This window comes from Talpa europaea (genome assembly GCF_964194135.1).
Source record: "Talpa europaea genome assembly, chromosome: 8".
NCBI lineage: Eukaryota > Metazoa > Chordata > Mammalia > Eulipotyphla > Talpidae > Talpa > Talpa europaea.
The window spans coordinates 59,667,390-59,689,751 of NC_140075.1; the positions used below are offsets into that span (position 1 = coordinate 59,667,390).

General features: G+C 43.0%; 1 pseudogene across 1 annotated transcript; it reads right to left on the minus strand.

Moving 5' to 3' along the window:
* Positions 1-22: 22 nt before the first annotated feature.
* On the minus strand, positions 23-21,379 carry LOC311175323 (large ribosomal subunit protein eL15-like; annotated as a pseudogene). The gene is made up of 3 exons: positions 21,374-21,379; positions 2,205-2,796; positions 23-93 (listed from the first exon to the last, which is right to left on the minus strand). The product of its transcript is annotated as a large ribosomal subunit protein eL15-like (transcript).
* Between the last annotated feature and the right edge of the window lie 983 nt (positions 21,380-22,362).

A 22,362-nucleotide genomic window follows, 5' to 3' on the forward strand; every position in this document is an offset into this window, starting at 1 on the left:
GATGACAAGACTAGGGAGAGTTTCACCCTGAGAGTGCAAGTTTCAGGGATAATTCCTTGACAGTCACATAATGCTTGATAAAGTCCTGGACTCCTGGAGAGGACAGCAATGGTTCCAAAACTCTGTGGACTGTTGCAATCCACTGGGCATTTTACCTGCCACCATGAGACATTCTGCTATAATTGTGTGTTCCCTGGGCTTGGGGATTATGACAAGCTACCCCAATGATTCTAATATACAGTAAATTTGGGAACTACAGACCAATGGTATCATTGGGAAAACTACATGGGAAATTAGTGGATGAAGGTCTGGTAAAAGACATTGACTCAAGGAATTGAGACAGTATAATTCTTTTTGTTGCCACCATCTCCTGGGTATTTGATACAGGAGTGGGTAAATAACTAAATTTTACTACATCTTTCCCTGAAATGATTTCTCTAATGGAGAGAAGCTACATAGTCTCTTGTGAATGTATTTATGAATGTATTTATGTCTTTCTAATTGGGAAAAAGGAAAGCATTTTGGAGAGCAAATTTGTCTTAGGATAGAGGATTCTGGAAAAGATTTTGAAAAATGTGTGTTTTTCTAATTCAACATCAAAGTGTACCTTTAGATCGTGAATATGAACAACCAGGGGGCTATTATTTACTTTTCAAAACCTTTCATGATAGGTATCTTTTCAGAATTCAAACTGTTCCATTTTGGATATTGGTTGCACAATGCTACAAAGATACAAGTGCAGAGTTCATCGACAGATTTCCCACTCAGTGCATTTTGATTTGCCTGCCATCTTGTGGAAACATACATTTATATTATATAAAGAAAAATATATCGACATTTTAGCATGTTTGTTATTTCCTGCCACAGGACTTCGACTTCCTGATGTTGTACTAAATTTACAGACAGGCCATCCTTAAACCAAAATTTACCCTCAACTGAAGCAGCTAGGCCTGTCCTTACATTTCAAAGTAAGTTCCAGGTGGGCACAGCAAGTCCTATTCATGCAATCATTCAGGAACTCAGAAACATTTAAATGTGCCCCAAATAAATGCTTTTTAAGAAGAAAACATAGAAGAATAAATTTGATGATTGTGTGGTGGAGCATGTCCCTAAATCAAGAACATTTGCTATTGCCCCCAAAAGAAAAGACATGAAGTACCCCTATTCTGGAGGGAGTCATTGGCTGCCTTTGGCAACTGAAGAACTGTTTCTTAAAGAGGTGTTAGTACAAGATTCATGCAGTACCTTCCCCAGCCTTGAGCATGCTTACTACTGGCTTCTCCCTACCCCCTGTTACCTTGTCCAGGTTAGGAGAACAGAATAGAGCTTGCCTATGTCCAAGAACCACCTGCATCTGATCAAAGGCAGGACATGTTCTAAATCAGAAGCTATCAATCTCTGCCTTGCAGTTAAAGCCCCAGGCTATGAACAAGGGTACTGTTCTCCCCTGGGGGCAAACCATGCCACTTCTTTTTGTTTTAACTTTATTTGGATCTCAGAAATGACTGTCGCTCTGTGTCAGCCCCAGGGAGATCAGCTTGAAGGGAGGTTGCCCTAGGCAAGGCCCCTGTCCTTACATTCGTTTTGAAAATGCTTTGATCATAGTATATGTGGCTCCAAAGAGAAATGACTGTCTATAGGAATAATGATTTTTGTAGAAACATATTATATACACTTTATGTAATAACATTTGGTATTTATCCTTGTGCTTTTAATAACACAAGGAGCAGTTGTTGAAAGATTAAGAATAAAGGCCTGAAATAATATCACAAATTGGCGTACATACAGTAACATTACATAGAGACTATACGTACTTAGCATGATGATGTTTAACTGTAATTATCCCAAGGTTTTATTGGAGGTGGTGGGAGGCAAGATGACTGAGCAGAAGGCAAAAACTGGGCTCGTCCGGGATTTGAACCCGGGACCTCTCGCACCCTAAGCGAGAATCATACCCCTAGACCAACGAGCCACCAGTGACAGAAGGGTGGCTTTTAAAACTTTAGTAAAGAAAGTTTTAGCCACGTCCACAGTTACTTAGAAACTTTTTCTAACCACCACGAGCATAAGGTGACGCCTAGTGGACAAACTAGTCATTGCACGCTCCCTTGCCCAGATCCCGGAGGCGATGTCCCTACACCACAGCTTTTTTATTTTTTGTCTTACGTTGTTTATTAGGTAGGTAAGAATATTACAAACATTACTTATTAACGACAAGTAACGGTGGAACTGGGGAGTATTACGCCTTCTCCAAGCTGCATTGCCGCTGATTGTGTGGTGGAACTTGTGGCCCTTTCCAAGACTAGGGCTCGCACGGCCTGCAGATGTCAGCACCCCCACCCCCTGTCTCCCCGGCTTGTGGACGGGTGTCCTGGGTGCCACGATTTCCTCTGATAGCTTTATGGAATGGATGGGTGAGGCTAACCTCAAGAAATGTGTATGTGGACTCTTCGACCTAGTAAGAATTTAGGACTCTCAGAGCCCCGCAGTGGCTCCAGCTCACTCCTCGGCAACAGAGTGAAAGTTTCCAGCAAACTTCAGCTGATTAATGCCACGACGGACAGGCTGCCTCAGGTCGCACCCTTTGGAGCTGCACGGTGGCGACCTCCACTTTGCATGCGAATCCGCGATCTGACAGAACCTTGCTTGGCCTGGTAGCCCGGTCTGCACGCTTTATCCGGCAGGGTGGGGCGGGGGGGGGGGTGCCCTGTGGAGGGGCTGGCGCCTGGCAAACTGCCAGCAGCGCACCCCGACAAGAAAGCGCCTCACATCCGACTGCTTCTTCCTCCACAGCGCCTGGGTGCACCGGCCAGCGCCCACTGTGGCTCACCTGATGGCTGCCGCCTGATGGAAAGCTGCTCATCTTTTTTTTTTTTTTTTAATAAATTTTATTTTTATATTCCCCATACAATTGCAATCCCCTTATTTTGACCCCAATCCCTCCCCTCCCCGCCCCCCACCTCCCATAGAGTGTCTCTGGTTCATAGTTGTTTGTTGATTTTGATTTTCACTTTCTTATAGTTATTCTTTTTCCTGGTCCCTTATTTAAGTTTTCTAGATTCCTGCTATGAGTGAGGCCATCCGGTATTTTTCTTTTTCTTTCTGGCTTATTTCGCTGAGCATGATCCCTTCCAAGCTGCTCATCTTTTTGAAGGATAAAACCTCAGGGATCAAGGGGGATAATTTCACCCCACGTTTTCACTTCAGAGTGAGCCAGCGGCCGTCAGGGACAGGGGGCCCCGCGGCGGGGTGATCACGCCTTCCCGGGAGGGCTTCCCCAGGCCTGTGCGCCCCCGGCCCCCCACCCCCCGCCCCCCGCCCCCCACCCCCGCCCTCCACCCCCCGCCCCCCGCCCCCCACCCCCCGCCCCCCACCCCCCGCCGGCCGAGAGCGCGTCCTGGGCAGAGGTTCCTCGCGCACGCGGGCGCCGCACCCCCCGGCCCGCGCTCCGCCCCGCGGGGCGTCTCCCGCCTGCCTCAGCCGCTGCAGGTGGCCGCCCGCGAGCAGCCCCGCCTCGGGGCCAGGGCCGGGGCCCAGCTCCGGACGGCCCCAGACTCGGCACCCCCGGCCTGGGGAAAGCCCTCGTCGCAGGACGCCCGCCCGGGGGACCCCCGGACAGGACTCGCTCTCGGGGCGCCCGCTGTGCCCCACTCGGGACAGGCTCTCGGTGCAAGTTGAAGCTGACAGATCGGCCTCTCGCGACGCACCACAAGACGGGTGTCGCCGCTGTTTCCAGCAGTCTCAAGCAGTGTGACTTCAAAGAAGAAAACAAAACAGGCCCTGAGGGAAAAGGATTATGGAGGACCGGGGAAACGCCAAAGCTGTCGGCCACAGGGTGAAAGGAGAGGAAGATATTGAAAGATACTGAATACGCCAGCGTGTGGCTCCCAGCGGGTAGCGTGGCCGAGCGGTCTAAGGCGCTGGATTAAGGCTCCAGTCTCTTCGGGGGCGTGGGTTCGAATCCCACCGCTGCCAGTGAGTTTTTGAACTCGTACTGTAGAAAAGCCAAGATTTCGCGGCTGTACGTTGTGTTGTGTCTTCGATAAAAATTATAATAGTCTCTTTGAAGACCTTTCCCGCTGGCCTTTTGTCTCTACGTGGTAGGGTTGTTGCCTATGCGTTACTTTGTGATCTCATATATTTTTTGTCTTTCATAATTCAGTTATTTTTTTTTTTAAACCGTACATTGTCGTCCAGAGCCTGGTGAAAATTGGTTTCTCTTTTCTGCTTGATTTGCTACAAATAAATATTAATAAAAATCACCCCTTACCACAATGAAGATGGAAAAATCTCAAAATAAACTTTGGCAGTCAATTTACTAGTTCTCAAACAGACAGAAGATGCAGGCATTAATGCCCTATAAAAATTTAATTATTTTTACATTAAACCTGCATTCGTTTATAGTCATCTATGTTTTATTTGATTTTTTTGTCCTTGTAAATGCAATTTCACAGAATGCTCAAATGTCAATAACTGTTATAGTAACTAGCTGTTCTCACTATAGCTAAACATCATTTCACATATAATTGTAAAATCTAATAGAGTTGAACAGTAATAACATTCAAACACAATATATAAATATTTGTATTAACATCTAACACCATCACAAGATAATAATGATGCCTTTAACAACATAAACCTAAATTTTGTTTTGCCTTTCTTTACTCACCAAAGAGTACAATTTGACTACTTGTTAATGGCACTATTCTACTGTTGAGTACAGGAAAGGGGAATAAAGCACAATGCCTGCTCACAAAGAAATCTCACAGACCAAACAGAAAAAAAGGTGGTCTTGAAACATTGTAAGGCATCACACAGAAAACAAAAACTGTAAGGAACACAGCGCAGCAACGTGAGGTTAATGAGAGAAGTCTGCTATTAGTATACCAGAGTTCCAGTTCTCACATCACTGTGACATTGGGCCAGTTGCTTGTCTGCTGCGTGCCTCAGTTTCCTCACGTGCGTACAATGTAGAAGATCATAGTATGTAACTCATGGAAGTATGAAAATCAGCTTATACATGTAAAGTGCTTGGAACAGAGTCTGGCAGTCAAAATATTGTATTTTCATTACTTAAATACATATTTTTCCATGTTCAAGATCACAAAACCTACTTCCATGTTTTTTCTCCCATCTGAGTTGAAATTCCTAGAGATTGGATAATGAAAGATCAAGCATTGTCTATAAAAGGCTATAGTAAATATATATATAATTCCTGTTATTATAGATATAGATATTTTTAATTCTGGTTGCCCACAGGTAAGCAGTAGTTCAGTAAGGAGAAGATTGAATCATGTACATAGGATAATTTGGAGAAATGAAGATCAATTGGGTTTTGCATTTGTTATGCAAGCCCATCTCCATGGCTCCTAGTCTTCGGGAAAATTCCAATTTGGTGTATAGAAGCCAGAAATAAATGCTGCTTAACTGTGGCTTCTGAAGGCCATCAGATATGTCCAGGAATATGGTAATATGCATTCATTCATTCATTCATCACCTCCTATATATCATATACAGTTCTAAGTACTGAGGGTATGGTAGTGAGAGTAACAAACTCTTTGACCTTCTAGAGCTTATATTATAATAGGGGGAAAAGAAAAGAAGAAAATAAAGACGGGGACTCTCCGGTGGTGCAGCAGTTGAGCACTGGGTTTCGAGGCTGCCCGCAGCCTCTGTAGCACCGGTTCGATACCCGGCCGCCTGGCGAGGGTCTCACACGGCCCGCAGACCTCTCCTGCTGCCCACTGCTCCCCTCAGCAGTATCCTTCGTCAGTCTGCCTGTTTTGTTCTCCACTCTGGCTCTGGTGAACTCTCTCACCCTCCCGCGCTTGTGACTGTACCCAGTGCTTGTATAAATAAATAAATAAATCATAAAAAAAAAAAAGGAAAAGAAAGACGTACAATAATGTCAAGTAGTGATAAGTGCTGTGTGAGAGATAAAGCTGTGCAGGGAATAGTGAAAGTTAAGAGGTTATTTTGGATGCAGTGAGAAAGATGTCTCTAGAGAGGTGACATTTGAGCACAGAAGGAACAAGGTAGGGAATGATGCAAATATCTGAGGAAATATATTCCAGGAACAACAAGGGAAAGATCCAGAACAAGAAACAAGGTATTTGAGAAACAGTGAAAAGCCAATGTAGATAAAGTCCATGAGTGAGAAGGAGGAGAAGGTTGTAGGAGTTGAGGTCAGAGAGATACATGAAAGAGCAAAATCGTGGATTTTATTCTAAGAGTCAAAAGCCACTGGATGCTTTTGAACTGAGGAGAACATTATTATTTTTTATTTTAATAGGATAACTTTAACTGCTTTCTAGAATAGGAGCAAAGGAGTAGGAAAATGAGTCAGAAGGCTACTTTGGGGACCCAGGCAAAAGATGAAGGAGAGTTTGGACCAGGGCAATAGAAGCGAATGAGTTGGGGAAAGACAGAAGATAGACCCAGTAAGGTTGATTGGTGGATTGGATGGAATATTTGGCAGAAGTAGGTGAATGATGGATTATCTTCTGAGACATGCCTGGTTGTAGGAGGGTAGTTGGAAGAGGAGTGGCAGAATACTCTCTGAGACATGTTAAATTTGAGATAACTCATTCGCATGGGGCAAGCAGGTGACTATATGTACAAATCTAGACAGAAGCTTGTGACATAATTTTAGGCCTCATCAGTAAATGGATGGTATTTAAAGCCATATGATTGGACTCGTTAGTACAGACAGAAAACCAAAAAGGAGGCAAAATGACATTTGAAAATTGAGGTCAGGAAAGGAAAAGCCAGCAAAGAAAACTAAAATTTCAACCTTCTGAAATGAGGAGTGTGGCATCTCTAATTGCTGAAAAGTCAAGTAGGATGAAGGATGAGGAGTGACCCTTAGCTTTGAAAACTCAAAATTATTAGTGACCTTGACAAGAGCCATTTTTGTGGAGACAAAAACCTAGTTTGATTTTAAAGGTTGAAGATACTGTGCTTGTGTGCTGATGAGCCTGACCTTGTCCACAGAGAGAAGTAGCTGCTGGGGTGTGTTGGACCTGTGGAGGGAATGTGGATTGCAGAAATCAAGTCCTTGAGAAAGCGAGAGAAGGAAGAGCTGTCCTTATTTAGGAAAAGAAAGATGGCCTTGAAACAGGAGAATTTTAGTGTCAATGTGGATAATTAGCAGGTCTGCAGCCAGGAAGAGGATATAGTTCACTTCTCATGGAGTCATTCTTTTATGTAATAGTTACTCAATAAAGAAAGTTGCTAAGGTTTACTTTATTTTTATTTTTTGTTATAGTACCCCAACTCCCAGATCACCGTCTCCATGAAGCGTGCATACTATTCAAACCCAGATTTGGTAGATCATTGAAGCAATCATTGAAGCAAGCAGTTATTTCCAGATGTTTTGAATTTGCTTGGAGAATTTTGTGAGGGTTTTTTTTTTTTTTTCATGTTCATGAGCTTCTACCTTTTATTTTGAAGATGTTCACTTTTTTTAATTCTCAATATTTGATTTGCTTTTGGGGATTTACAATCTCTCATCATTCCACTGTTCCACTAAAGTTAACAAAATACATCGCATATCTCGCATGGATGTCGACAGAAAAAAAGGAGAGAGGGGATGTGTCCAGAGAGAGATGAAGGTAGAAAGGAATGGCGGGAGGGAAGAAAAGTAAGAGGAAGGAAGGGCAGAAAGAAGGAAATATGTGATAACATGTAAACACTCTTTTAAAGGATAACACACCATACATTTATAAAATGCTGATAATGTTAATATGCATCAGCTCCTTCCAGGAAAAGAAAACCGTTCTTATAGTTAGTACTACTTAAAGTTTCCAAGCAATTTCCCATCGACACTGCTTTATTTGACTGATCTGAAGACAGGCAGGGAAAGGGAACGTGCTACCATTTTCATTTCGGTAAGAGGCCAAGACAATTATCCCCGCTGCCAGCCCGCCCGTCGGCCGGGGGAAGTGGGAAAACATTTCATCAGACTGGGAACCTGATTTCAACATTTCAAGGGAGAGTAGAGAGAAGAAAATGAAGCAACAGAAATGGTATTTTAATATAGTTTATCAGAGGCAAAAAAAAAGTAGGGCTCGTCCGGGATTTGAACCCGGGACCTCTCGCACCCTAAGCGAGAATCATACCCCTAGACCAACGAGCCACGATATGTACAAACTTATTCCGCCCCAAGGCTCATTCACGTCACTAGGCGTTTCCTGAGGAATTGTGCATTGGAGAGTGCCTTCTATTGGCAGGAATGAGTGCTGTTTATCCAGCAAGCCTAAGCTTCACGCCACAAATGTCGTTTTCAGCTGCTGTGGTGTCTCCAGACCCGTAGAGAAGCAGGGGAAATACATGCGCACAGCTTTAACGTCATCTCGGTGGATAAGAAAGACAAGGGCGATCTGTCAAGGGCTGCCGCGCTGGCACCCTGGTCCCACCCTGCAGAAGGAAAAATAGGAAAAGCTGAAGGCCCCAGCGAGATTTGAACTCGCGACCCCTGGTTTACAAGACCAGTGCTCTAACCCCTGAGCTATGGAGCCTGCCCTACAACAGCCTTTTTCTAATTCTCTCCTTGTAGACACATATGGTAATCCTATATTGTCAAAGATTAAGTAGAATTTTGAGCAAAAATTCAGGATATTTCCCCAATAATATTAGAACCTTCTTATGTCTCATTAACCCTTCAAAAACACTCCTCTGTGAGCTCTTGATACTCTACTGAGACATTGCCTCCTGCGCCTCTTGTGCTCAGAAAGGACGCATTCCGAATGCTTAGGTGCAATGGGGGACCCACCTTAGAAGTAAGGGGCAACCACAGGGTTGTCTGAGGGCAGGGAGATTTTTGTGAACTCCTTTCACTCAATATGCAGGCATAAACTGTGAAAGAAAATGAGACAGATAGTTTTGTCCTTTCTGAATCCAGAGCCCTAAACTAAAATTTGTTTTTTGGGAATTGAGGCTTCTCTTTCAAAGGTTCAAGGGTAGGCGCAAACAGGGTCAGGGTGTGAAGGGGAATTAGATCTTCCTTAAAGACATATATAGATTTGTGTTTATCTTTGGTATGAAAATAATACAACTTTTATGAAAGAATTGTTTTCACTTTTTAGAAACCTTGTTTATATGAACTAGTAAACAGGAACTAAAAATGTATTTAACCAAGACAAATCTTGGATCATTTTCTTACTGAAAATAGAGCCATTAATGAGAAATGAGAACACTGGAAAAAAGCACTGCACCCCAAGAAGAAGTGAAGCAAATCTGCCTCTTCATTATTGTTATTATTTTGAAAGAAATCAGCCTTAGGCAAAATTGCTAAAGCTTTTTCATCCCCTCCCCACTTGCTATTTCTCCTCTCTTTTTTATTCCCTGATTTCTTTTAACCATAATGTGTGTATTACACATCTCTGGAATTTAAAATGCTCAAAGATGCATTCCAAGAAGAGAAGCAGGGCAGCAACCATGGGCCTGACCATTTTTGTCATTTCTAGACAGAGACTGAGTTTGGGAGTAGGGGCCTTCCTTTCCTATCAGAAAAATTAACCTTTGACCAACAGTCCTGTATCTCAGTTTGCCTCATTTCCTACCCCTGAAGATTGTCAGGGATTTCCTCTCACTCTCACTCTTTCAGCAGCTCAGCGGCCACAGTTCATTTTGCTTGGCCTGAATGACTTCAAGAGGTTACAAGGGCCTTTCCCATGGTGTAGGAAGACCAGAGAGTGGACAGCACAAATGGGCTGTTCCAGGATGCTCTGGTCTCCCCAAACTTGTCTCTGAAACCACTTGACCCCTCGCTGGGATCTTAGAGTGGTTTTAGTTACTTATTTGTCTGTCTGTATTTTTCCCATTTCCTTCAACTTTTTAGTTTGCAAAGTTTTATCCTAGTGTGGAAATAAATGAAGATCAAATAAAGGAGAACAAGCAGAGGTGCAGCACAAGGCATTACAGTTCCGGAGATATTTTAAATAGTCTTTTCCCCTCTCATTGACTCCCCACTTCCTTTCTAGTAGTAAAGAGTACTGGACTCTCTTGCTTTTGTACCTTACACACCAAGATAATTGCACAGGATTTCTAGGTTTTCCCTAACTTGAGGTTCAGGTCAATGTCTCTCCACCGCTGTGGCAGGTGCCAATCTTGTGTGTCCTGCTGAAGGTAGGAAGCTTTTTCTGAGGATTCTCAAAAGGCGTAAGAACACAAAGTGAAATTTCCTCGAAGCCATACACCTCAGCCAAAGCGGCTGGCGACAGATGTTTGAATCAATCCTCTGCCTCCGGTGACTTGGGCGTGGGAAGCCACACCTATAATAACCGCTCCGCCAGATTCCGTGGTGTCCTCTGGCTTTTGGGGCTGAGCTGGCTGCCTCTGAATCTGCACCTTGTTCCACACTGCTTTAGTTGCCGGAGGAAACTTGGTTGGCGTCTACCGCGGACACCCAGTTCTGCCCAGGATGCTCACATTACTTGTGAACTGGAACAAGAGGGAAAAGGGAACGAGAGGAGGGACTTGGAGGCCCCTAATGTGGCGTAGGCGGGGAGAGATGGGGAGCTGATCCCACGCGGGACAAGAGTCGATCTCCGGCCACGAAGCGTCCAGGCCTTTCCTTTGCAGGCCCCCAGGCTTCTCCAGCCCCCTCTGCCCTCTGTTCTACCCAGCAGCTTTCTTGGAACTTTTCCAGTTGTTGCCCCCTATCCCTGCCAACGATGACAGGGAGCAAGCAGACCCTTCGCTTGGTGAAGATCCAGTGAAAGACCAACTTTGCCTCTCACTAACCAGCCCCGAACCCTGACCCCTCAAGTCACCAGGACTTGGGGAAAGATCTGGTAGAGCCTTTAGGCAAGGAGAGGCAAGGCAGGGATTGTAGTTTTTGGAATAATGGGCGGAGCACTAAAAGTTAGGAAACTTTCTCTTCAAAGACTGCATGTGCTTTTTTAGATTATGAGAAAATAACTGAGTATCTAAGCACATGTTCTCTCTTTCCTTCATGTGTACATTTACATTTTTATTCCGCAGAAATAAAAAATAAAGAAGGGGACTACAAAAAAATACTTCTCTGGGAGAAAAGTTCAAAAATTAAAAGGTAGTGTTGGGATTAACAGGAAAAGGGTTGAAAAAATACTAGCATATTTTCCATTTACACTAATTAAATCTAGGTACAGGTCACAAATTGTGTTGTGAGTTTATAAAGTCAACTTAAACGCTTCATTCTTGATTAAACAATGCAGGAGCACTACTAAAGGCACTAAAGGTAAAGTAAGACCCATTAGTTTCTTAGACTATAACAGGGATTCTTTTTCACAATTCAATGTATTTCTATTTAGCCATATCACTCCAAAAATAAGGCTGCAGTAATTCTTATCTTTTGAAATTTTCTAGCAGATTATAAAAGGTTAGGAGATAACAGATACAAATCTAAAAAGAAAACCAGCAACTCACAAGTCCCGAGTACACAGAACCACATCTAATGCGGATCATAAAATGGACACTCAGAATTAAGTTTCAAGGTTGGCAAAAAAAAGATATTCTCTTGTTGCCTGAAAGTAGAATTTAGTCATTGGGTTAGGATAAAACCTGTAAGTTGGGTAGGTGACAGCAGCAAAACAACAGCAAAAAACACCATTCTCCTTCGAGCCGGAATCGAACCAGCGACCTAAGGATCACAGTGGTTGGCTACGCCTACAGTCCTCCGCTCTACCAGCTGAGCTATCGAAGGGAATAAAAGGACTTGCTTAGTGTGGCATTTTGTGAATGTAGTAATCACTAATGAGGCCTGGCTCCAGCATATCTGAGGCTCGAATTCAGATTGGAGATCAAGAGGTCGCCAGAGGTTAATCTACAGTAAACAGAACCCTGGAAGCAATGTGCAGCATGAGAAATTGCGTCTGAGGAACTGAGGATAGATGCAGAGCTGAAACTCGAATTGGACTGTATCTGAGTAGTTTCCGGACTAGGCTGCCCCAGAGCCATCTGTCAATTCTGTGAACCAGTTTTGGCTCCAAGAGCGCAGGAGCCCCCCGCGCCAGGCTCGCTGCAGTGGGGAAGTGGGCAGGACTCCACGTTCCTATGGCAGCTGAGAGCTCATGGCTATCAGTGGGATGAGGACAAATTGCTCTCTTCCTCAAACAGGTCTGGGAAAGACCTTAGTAATCTAGTTTCTTCCCTATATACTGAAGTGAACAAATTCCTAACTTTTTATCCTGCCATCTTTCGTCTAAAATAACCTGGATCTGAATTTCCCAGAAAGATCACAGATAAATGCTTCTTTTCCTCAACAAGTCTGTTTCAAGTGTGGACGAAAAGGGGGGGGGGGGGTGAGAGGGCTGGAGATAAAAATCGAAACGCTTAAGGCCCCAGCGAGATTTGAACTCGCGACCCCTGGTTTACAAGACCAGTGCTCTAACCCCTGAGCTATGGAGCCAGCCTCACCAGAGAGAGAATACCAATGAATCCCCGAAATTTGCAAAACTGCAGCTAAATAAATAGCATTTACACTAAAATAGGATTTAACAAATAATTAAAAATTGATAGGAATGTGTTTGGAACAAAGTACCCCTTCGTTTATGACAAAAAACATGTTCTTCACCAGGCCCAAACTGGAACGTAAGTCACTGGAAGGGTAGCACCGACAGTGCATGCTTCTCAGCCTAAGGACTGACAAGTAACTGAGATCCGTCAACACCAGGGCCACGAGTGGAACCCTGGGGTAAAGTGGAGTAGAGAGGGGGATGCGAGATATGGCATCAGCGTTCCTGTCGCCAATCTGCCTGAACTTCATAAAAAACATCAGCTTTCGTAGACTAAGATTGGTGTTGTGGTGTGTTTCTAAAATGCAGGTGACCATGTCAAGTACAGTACATACCCCTTGGTCTCTCAGAATTGGGGGTGCTGAAGCAGTGAGGTGTGAAGACATCCAGTCCCCCCCCACAACACTCGGTTCCACCCACCTTGTCCCCTTCCTTTAGCAGAGTCAGGGTCCTTTACGATCAATTTGAGCCTGAGATTCCTCCATGTTTCTCCTGAAGCAAAAGTTGGTTAAAATTGGGGTAACCCTTTCGCTCCGACCTGTAATGCTCTTTGCTAACAACCTAAAGTCCAGAACAAATGGACGCAGAAGAGGGGTGGGAGAAGAGCGTTCCTTTTCTCCACCCCAGTTTCAACCCCTGAGGTATCTGGTGCTCAGTCCAGAGGATTCAGTTATTCAGTCTCTCCCCTGTGCCAGGAATGTGCTCGTTACAGGGTATAAGATGTGACAAAGACAGACACTGCTCCGCCTTTGGGAAGTTAGAGCTTCGTCCCCCAAGCAGAAGGGACTACCGAGTAAGTGCAGCGCCCTCCCTTCCCATCCCACCTACCACCTTTTGGGTGATGGAGAAGTGGGCGGGTGTAGACGTCTGTAGAAATGGGTATTGGAAGCGGACAACTCTTCCCCGAAGTCAACGTCTGTGCGCTGAAAGAGGCCTCATTCTAGATCTGCAGTGTGAAGTTCACTAGATAAAGCTGAAAGGAAGCAGCAAAAGCACATGTGCAAAATGTGATTCCGTAACTGCGCAGGCTAAGGCATTGCTTCCAGGATTTGGCGTCCATGAGAATGTAGTTTCGCCTTTCTCTCTATTCCTGCTCCTGGGGTAACCTTAGCCTCTGGGTGAAGTCAGTGGTTTTATTTTTCCTCAATCTTCTAAGCCCAGACAGCCTGCGATGGTTCTGGTCCTAAGCCTGCGAGTACCCTGACCTTTCCCAAAGGATGCACGCACGGACTCGCAGCTCAGCCCGAGTCCCTTACTGAACGTTCCTATTTCTGGGACTCTGCGGCTCTGTTTCTTGCGGATCTGCACTTTGATGCTCATGAAATCTGGCAAAAACTACTGAGCTTAGTTGAACAATCGATATGGTCCCCAGGTATGGTGGTCCAAGTAACAGGAAGAACCAATATTTGTAAAGAGGAAAATGGGATCTTTATGTCTTGGCTCGTTGGTCTAGTGGTATGATTCTCGCTTTGGGTGCGAGAGGTCCCGGGTTCAAATCCCGGACGAGCCCCACCCTTTTTCCCTGCATCTACAGCTGAATGAGGTGAATACCACCAATCCTAGGTCCACCTGGGATGAGGCCCCTCTCAGCTTTGATCTGGTTGTGAGCGCCTGGCCTCTGTCAACGACTCAGGGACAACGAAGATGCTGCTTTGGCAATTCTAGTCTCCGCTACGGCACTGATTAAGCCTCTACTGTCAACAACCTTACCAGCCGGCGCTTCAAGCAGAGAAAACTAGTTTTGCCTCCCTGGCAGCGCAAGGGTTAAAGTTTCAGCGCTATCAAGCTATCGCCAGCCACTGAGGAATGAGTTCGATCTCCGGACAGGGAGCTGACCCACATGGTGCAGCAGACCACCCCGTCTTGCCCACTGCTCCCCTCAGCTATATATTTCAGTAGCTCTGTCTGTTCTGCTCCCCACTCTGTATCTGGTGAATCCTTTCACCCTCTCCCTCCCCACCTCTGGCCTAGACCTCGTTCTTGTATGCATAAACAAATCTTTTTTAAAAGGGGGGTGGGGGGCGCATTTCACAGAGAAGAGTGATGTCTGGCGGGGTTGCAAAGTAGGGACAGAACTACCTTCCCGACTCAGCCCGGGTCCAGAGAGCCTGGCTGCAGGGTTCCCGACTAGTTAACAGCGCGCGGTTGCGCACAGAGCTCGGTGAGACTGCCCACCAGCCGCAAGTACTGTGACCGCCTTCCCAAAGCAAACTGCCTCCGGCTGGAAGACGCAGACATCCATTCCATTAAAGAGCGCGTATGAATTTTTCCAGGTGTTATTTTCCAAAACTACAATGTAACATAGTGACTGTCGTCTTGGCACTTCTGGCAAGAATGCACCAGACCATTTAGTGTTCTTTGATTACTCACTAGGAAAATCAGGGGACTGTAGATAGTGTGGGGTGTCTAACTGAAACCTTAGGAGTGCAGTTCATTCCAGTTTGTAGAAGCTGCCTAAGCTTATGAAATGCTGGAATGAGAGGCCTGCAAACTTGCTTCTTTCTATGTGGCCTGGAAATGGGGAATCTTTGGCCAGATTTTTGTCTAACCCAATTATATCCATCCTTTCCAAGGTTTGTCTCTTGGATAACTTATGTGGCCAGGCAAGAAAAATTAGTTTTGTGATTGATATTTGAAAGGAGGGAAAAGTGAGGGTAGAATCTTCCAGGAAGTCTTGACTTCTAGGTTGGTGGTCCCCTCAGAAAGGTGATGGATCTAGCAGTGGCTTCCATGTGTTTGCTGAGCAACTGAGAGTGCAGAGGAGCCATAGGAAGTTGCATATAAACTCCTGGCATTCAGGAAAAAGATCCAAACTAAAGTAAGAAATTTTAAGGGGCCTCCCTGGTGGTGCAGGCGGTTGAGCGCTGCACTGTGAAGTTGTCTGCAGCCTCTGCAGTGTAGGTTCCATCCCAGCCGGTGAGGGTCCCACATTGCGTGGCAGACCTCTCCTGTCTCGCCCACTGCTCCCCTCAGCAGTGTATTTCTTCAGTCTGCCTGTTCTGTTCCCCACTCTGTCTCTGGTGAATCCTCTCACCCTCCTGCTATCTGGCCTGTACCCTGGTTCTTGTATAAAAATAAAAAACACAGAGTGGGGCCTCCCAGGTGGTGCAGGGGTTAAAGTCTCAGCGCTGTCAAGGTAGGACAGCCTGAGTTCTATCCCCAGCCAGGAAGTTAACTCACATGGTGCTGCAGACCTCACCTGTCTCACCTGCTGCTCCCCTCAGCAGTGTGTTTCAGTAAATCCACCTGTTCTGCTCCCCACTCTGTCTCTGTTGAATCCTCTCTCATACCCCTCTAAAAAAATATTTTAAAAAAATCACCACAGAGTGGTATCTAACACTGTTTTGGGGGTCAGCCCACAATGAAGAACATTCATAGAAATAAATAATTTAGGGACAGACCCTAATGATGACCAGTGTTTAAAGAGTAATAACAGAAGAGCAGTGAATGAAGGCACTTGCAAAGAGGAGCTCATGACAGTGACTTGTTCTAATGACTGATTTGGTTATTCTGGGACTGTAGACAACCTGCGCTGGCATTTAAAGCAGAAAGTCTAGAGAAGATGACAGTTGGGTGGGTTAAATAATGAGGGGAAGGAGTGGACATATAGGTCAAATGTTCTTCTTAGGAGCATGACTGTGAAGGGGAAGACCTGGACAGTTGACAGGAGGTCTAAGAATAGACTCCATGATTATTCCAAGTAGTAATTATTCTCATAATGATTCAGTAGGTTTTTCTTTCCCTTCTCTGAAATCTGCATAAAGGCACATTGGTTTAATGAGGGTGCTCCTTGATCTAGGTGCTTCCTGACTCTTAAAGGCTTTTATGACCACGGAGATGAAAGAGGCACCATTACTCCTGCTATTTCCATGGCAGGAGGCAGAAATACTGGTTGGACTCTCCAATCCAGACAGGGAGAATTCCACAGCACATGAACAAAGGCACAGAGGAGCAAATTATAAGGGAATAGCCTGGAGAGAGAGGTGAAAGAAGGAAAGCTAAGTCTGAAAGCAGAATAGGTTTAACATGCTCTCAGATGGCAGGGAGATGAGAGTCTCAAACCCAAATAAGATCTTTTGACTTTTAAGAAAATCATGACATTGGGAAGCCAAAAGGGGCATCAGCCTGAAGGTTCAGCAGCACTGCTTCTCTTTAATGGCAGGAGTTGGGGTTTGATCTTCTGGGCTCTCCCTGAGCAAGCAGCACCACCTGCCACACCTGTGAGTCTGTGTTCAGGGTGTATTTTAGTGCTGTCACCTGTGACAAATAATTTTGTGGGTCTTTGGGGCTAAGAATCACCAGTTCATCCTTCTGGGGAATGTTAGAGGACACAGAGAAATTTGGGGTCCTGGAAAAATCTGCCAGAGTCCTGATATTTTTTGGTACTGATTTTGAACTGTTTCACACATTTACAAGGCAGGAAAAAAGGAGACATCCATAGGCAAAGCTCACAGTCATAGTTTCCGTGGAATGAGGAAGAATCTGTGCGAGGTCCCACTTGGGAGCTCAGCCTGTAGAGTCAGCCTGTATAATGTCAGCTAGAGCCATTAGATTGTGTCTTCCTCACCACCTGAGCAAAACTATGGTGCATCTATGCCAGTGTAGTCCTTTAGTGCACTACAATATTATCAACAGAAGCCCTCACTTTGAATCATATCTACATGTCCCCAGCAAATCACCAGTAAGTATGACTACTTGGAATTTTTGTTTACAGCCCTTATGGTACTTGTCCCTTCAAAAGAAATATGGTGAGATTTTACTATCTTCTGAACTCTCAGGCCCTTTTCTGGATGGTCTGGAAACAAAACTCAGGTGTAACTTAAGCTCTGTCTTCAAGGGATTTACAAAATAATGAGGAAACAGAGAAAATGGTGCATCTTATTCTTGCAAGGCCAAGTGTATCACTTTACAGATCAATCAAAAAAATTGGAATCACTATAAGTGATGAAGAATATGAGATTTATTACAGAAATTAGCCCTTACATGATTAAGGAAATTAGTGAGGAAGTCTGTTTAGGCCCTTGCTTCTATGACTAGTGTAAACTTGACGTCTCTATAACACATCAGGGTAAGCTGTTAGGAAGAACAGGTGGCCATGAAGCACAAAGAGCAAATACAAATTGAAACCATGAGGTCCACAAAGACAAACTGGAATACACAGTCATCTGTCACTGTTTCCAACCTTTATTGTTGTGGGAGACCTGTGGGGGAAGTTGATACCCTTCATCAAGGAACTACCCATGCACCTGGCCCAGAAGCTGTAGAAAATGAAAGAGAAGCTCTGCCAGGCAGGATGGGCCTGCTGAAGGTCAGCGCCAACCAGTGAGCAGGCACACTAGCAATGCCAACTGCAGCAGACCATGGCGACCGCTGTGTGAGATATGGTCACCTTCCAATTCTCACTTCTGATGTCTCCATACCAACATAAAACAATTAGATCCAAATAGAAAATAAAATTCCTGAAAATGTAGTTCTAGCTTAAATAAATTGACAGTATAGCCTATACTTGGCCTATTTGCTTTTCTATTATCTCTTTATTGGAGAATCTCATCCATTTTTAAACATTTCTGATGTTTTTCTGTTTCTGGGCTGCAATTTGCATACTTTCTTAAGATTTTTCATAGGGGGTTAGTTTATCTACTAACTTGTTCTGAAAGTCCTGATTGCTTGTGTGATTTTTATAATACAGCAATTTTATTGATATAATTGTTCACCCATTTAAAGTGTACATTTAAATGCTTTTAGTATATTCACAGAGTTGTACCATCATCACAATCAATTTTAGAACATTTTTATCACTCCAAAAAGAAACCTGTACCTGATAAAAATCACTTCCCATTTCCTCCCAACCTCTCTTACAGACCTGGGTAATCACTAATCTACTTTCTCTGTATATGAATTTGCCAATTTTTGATATTTCATACACGTGGAATCTTAGGCTTCTTTAGGTTCCAACATGTTGTACTTGTACCAGTACTTCATTCCTTTCTATCACCAAATAATATTCTGTTGTAGAGATATACTACTTTCATCCATTCATCAGTTCATGAGCATTCAAGGTTTTTTCCACTTTTTGGAATTCTAAGGCTGTTATGAACATTATGTACAAGCTTTTGTATAGGACAAAGAAGTTTTCATTTCTCTTGGTTATATACATAGGAATAGAATGGCAACTCTTTGTTTAAACTTTTGAGGAACTGCCAGATTGTTTTCTAAAGTGGTTGCACCATTTTACATTTCCATTAGTAGTGCATGAGGGTTCCAATTTCTTTACATCTCCACCAGTGCTTGTTATTATCTATCTTTTCCACTGTAGCCAACCCAGTGGATATGAAATGGTTCCTCATTGTGGCTTGATTTGATTTTCTAGATGACTAGAGCTAGTCTAGATGACTAGCTCAAATGATTTTGAGCTGCAAGTGCTTATTGATTGTTTATTTAATTCCTTCAGAGAAATGTATATTCAGAGCCAGTGCCCAGTTTTCAATTCAGTTACTTCCTTTGTATTATTAAGACATAGGTGTTCCTACATATTCTAGATACAAGTCCTTTACAAGTTATGTTTTGTAAATATTTTCTGCCACCCCATGAGACATCTTTTTCACTCTTTTTTTTTTGAACTTTGAATATTTCAGTATCAATTTATTTTTTTCGCCATTCTTTTTTTTCTTTTTTTCTTTTAACATTTATTATTTTTTTACATTTTTTTAAGATTTATTTATTTGTTTGTTTGTTTATTTGTTTATTTATACAAGCACTGGGTACAATCAGAAGCGCGGGAGGGTGAAAGAATTCACCAGAGCCAGAGCGGGGAGCAGAGCAGGCAGAAGGACCGAAGCACACTGCTGAGGGGAGCAGCGGGCGGCAGGAGAGGTCTGCACGCTATGTGGGACCCTCCTCCGGAGGCCGGGGAGCAGCCGGGGATCGAACCGGCGCAGCAGAGGCTGCGGGCAGCTTCGCAACCCAGCGCTCAACCGCTGCGCCACCGAGGAGGCCCTATTTTTTACATTTTTTTTTTTTTTAGACAATATTTGCTTCCCCCACCCAATCTTTTTCACTCTTAATATTATCCTTTGTAGCACAAACTTTTTTTAAAGATTTATTTATTTATACAAGAACCGGGTACAGGCCAGATGGAAGCACAAATGTTTTTAATTTTGATGACTTCCTTGTATGTATTTTTATATTTGGGATTATGAATCTATGTCAAGAGACTTTATTGTCAATAAAGAGTATTGTTCAATACAGAGTATTGTTCTATTTGTGTTCAGGGTGAGAGCCTCCTGAGAGGTTTTGTATTCATTCTTCCTATGGGAATTATCAACTGGAAACAATGTTTATATTAATATTTGGCTCAGGAATTCCCAGATGACACAAGTTTTGGGTGTGAAGACAAAACCTCAATTAAGAATTCTCAAAGATACCTTTGTTTTTGAGACAGAAAAACTTGATTATCTTCCTTTCCAGAAAAGAAATGTTTTTCTAATCTATTCTTTCACTGATGATAACCCTCTAAAGCCTCATTAACTGTAAGTGGGAGTTTCTGTTTCAACTGGAGTGGGCCTCAGGTGGAAGTGACTACTAGCACTCAAGCTTCCGGTTACCTGAGTTTACTAAGATAGCTCACGGCAATGGCCACCATTTATTTATCACTCTACCATTCATTCAACAAATATTTCTTGGGCCCCTTCCATGTAACAGGGTGTATCTTAGTGTTTGAAAAATATTCTTATTTTCAGTTTCCTCTTACTACCATCTTTGGAAATAATCTTTATTTTCTTCACAATTTAGCTTAATTTTTAATGATTTTATTGAAAGGGATACACCTGCAAAGCAAAACAAACAAGAGAAAACAGAAATGTAGAGAGAAACTCTAGCAAGTGCATTCAAAAGAAGGAAGTCAAAGAACAAGATATTTCCATTAAGAGGTTAAGATCAGTTGTATCGAATGCTGCTGAGATTAAGATGAAGAATAAAAGGTTCCTTATGAATATGAATTTGTAAAATAAGATGGGAAAAATGAACAAATTGTTCTCTGCTGCAATAGATATTTCTATTAACACTCAAGTACCTATTATTTTTTGCTCTTTCGCCTTATAGTAAAACATCATCTTGTTAGACTCACTTTTAAATTTTACAATGTGTTATTACATTTTGACCTGCAGTCTCCAAAAATCTGAGTTCCTGTCTTGATGGCAAAGACCGTGTATTTGTGCCTCTGCAAACCAACTTACTTCCCTGATTACAGGATTCAATACATTTTACTGAATTAAATTAAGTGAAAACTAATTTACCACAAAATTTTTGAAAATAGATGATTTTACATGCTTTATTACCAAAATATGGGGGTGAGTCCCTCCAGAAATGCTATAAACTCTTACATGGAACCCATTTTTTGCCCAGTGTCTGGGATTAACTTCAGGTTTTATACTACATGAAATTAGGTAGTTTTTAATGCAATAGCTCATTCACTTTCTGGGCAACACTTCTACATCTCTCCAGAAGTGTTCATTCTCCCCTCCCCGCCCACGTTAATTCCTTCCATCCCTTTAATTTGCATTCAGAAATCTTCCAGAATCAAAATACATAGTGTGTGTCTGTGTGTATTACTAGTAGAACTAGATGAGACCATCACTATTTTCCAGTGCCCACTGAAGCTTTATGACAATGCTCGGTTTGTAGCTCTGTGTAGCTCTAAATTAATGTGTTATCCATAACTTGATATTTCAGCTTTTTAACATTTGTCTCTATGCATACAAACACAGTCCAACATGGAATTCATTCTTGCTTAATGAATGATATAACCTCTGAAAATTGCTCTCATCAAAGAATTCTGGAAAGGGTAACTCAATTTTCATATGAACTTCCCCCCTTACCTTCATCCCTTTGAATTATTATATGTCTCTTAGTCTTCCCATCTAAAATCAAAGCTGCTTGAGGTTACGGATTATTTCTTCTTCATCTTAGCATCTGTTAGTATATCACAGTATCCAACCAAAAACATGCTTTTGTAGAAGGAAAGAAAGAAAGAAAGAGAGAGAGAAAGAGAGAGAGAGAGAGAGAGAGGGGGGGGGGGAGGGAGGGAGGGAGGGAAGGAAGGAAGGAGGGAGGGAAGAAAGAAGGAAGGAAGGAAGGAAGGAAGGAAGGAAGGAAGGAAGGAAGGAAGGAAGGAAGGAAGGAAGGAAGGAAAGAAAGAAAGAAAGAAAGAAAGAAAGAAAGAAAGAAAGAAAGAAAGAAAGAAAGAAAGAAAGAAAGAAAGAAAGAAAGAAAGAAAGAAGAGAGAGAGAGAGAGAGAGAGAGAGAGAGAGAGAGAGAGAGAGAGAGAGAAAGAAAGAAAGAAAGAAAGAAAGAAAGAAAGAAAGAAAGAAAGAAAGAAAGAAAGAAAGAAAGAAAGAAAGAAAGAAAGAGAGAAAGAAAGAGAGAAAGAAAGAAAGAGAGAAAGAAAGAAAGAGAGAAAGAAAGAAAGAGAGAGAGAAATATTTGTCCAGTACTTTCAGGGGCACAACAGATATGCACCCTGTTCTCTATGAGACACCCAACAAGACAGATGAAACCTACCAGAGCCTGGTTCTTGGCAAGTACAAGAGTTGTCATCCTTAATTCTTTGATATTAAAGTTCTCTATCCCAGTCACAATTTTACAAAGAACAAAAGAAGATTGACAACAACAGATATAAAAATGTAAAAAGTAGATAAATGAAAGAAACACAATCTAGTGACAAAAGGAGTGAAGATATCTTTCATTTATTTGTAATAAAGTGTGAAGAGATTAGAAAGATACATTAAATATTATTATTCATGAAATTTCTTCATATGTTTTTCCAAAGGTATGTGGGATTGCCATGGAAACATGAATAAATCCCTTT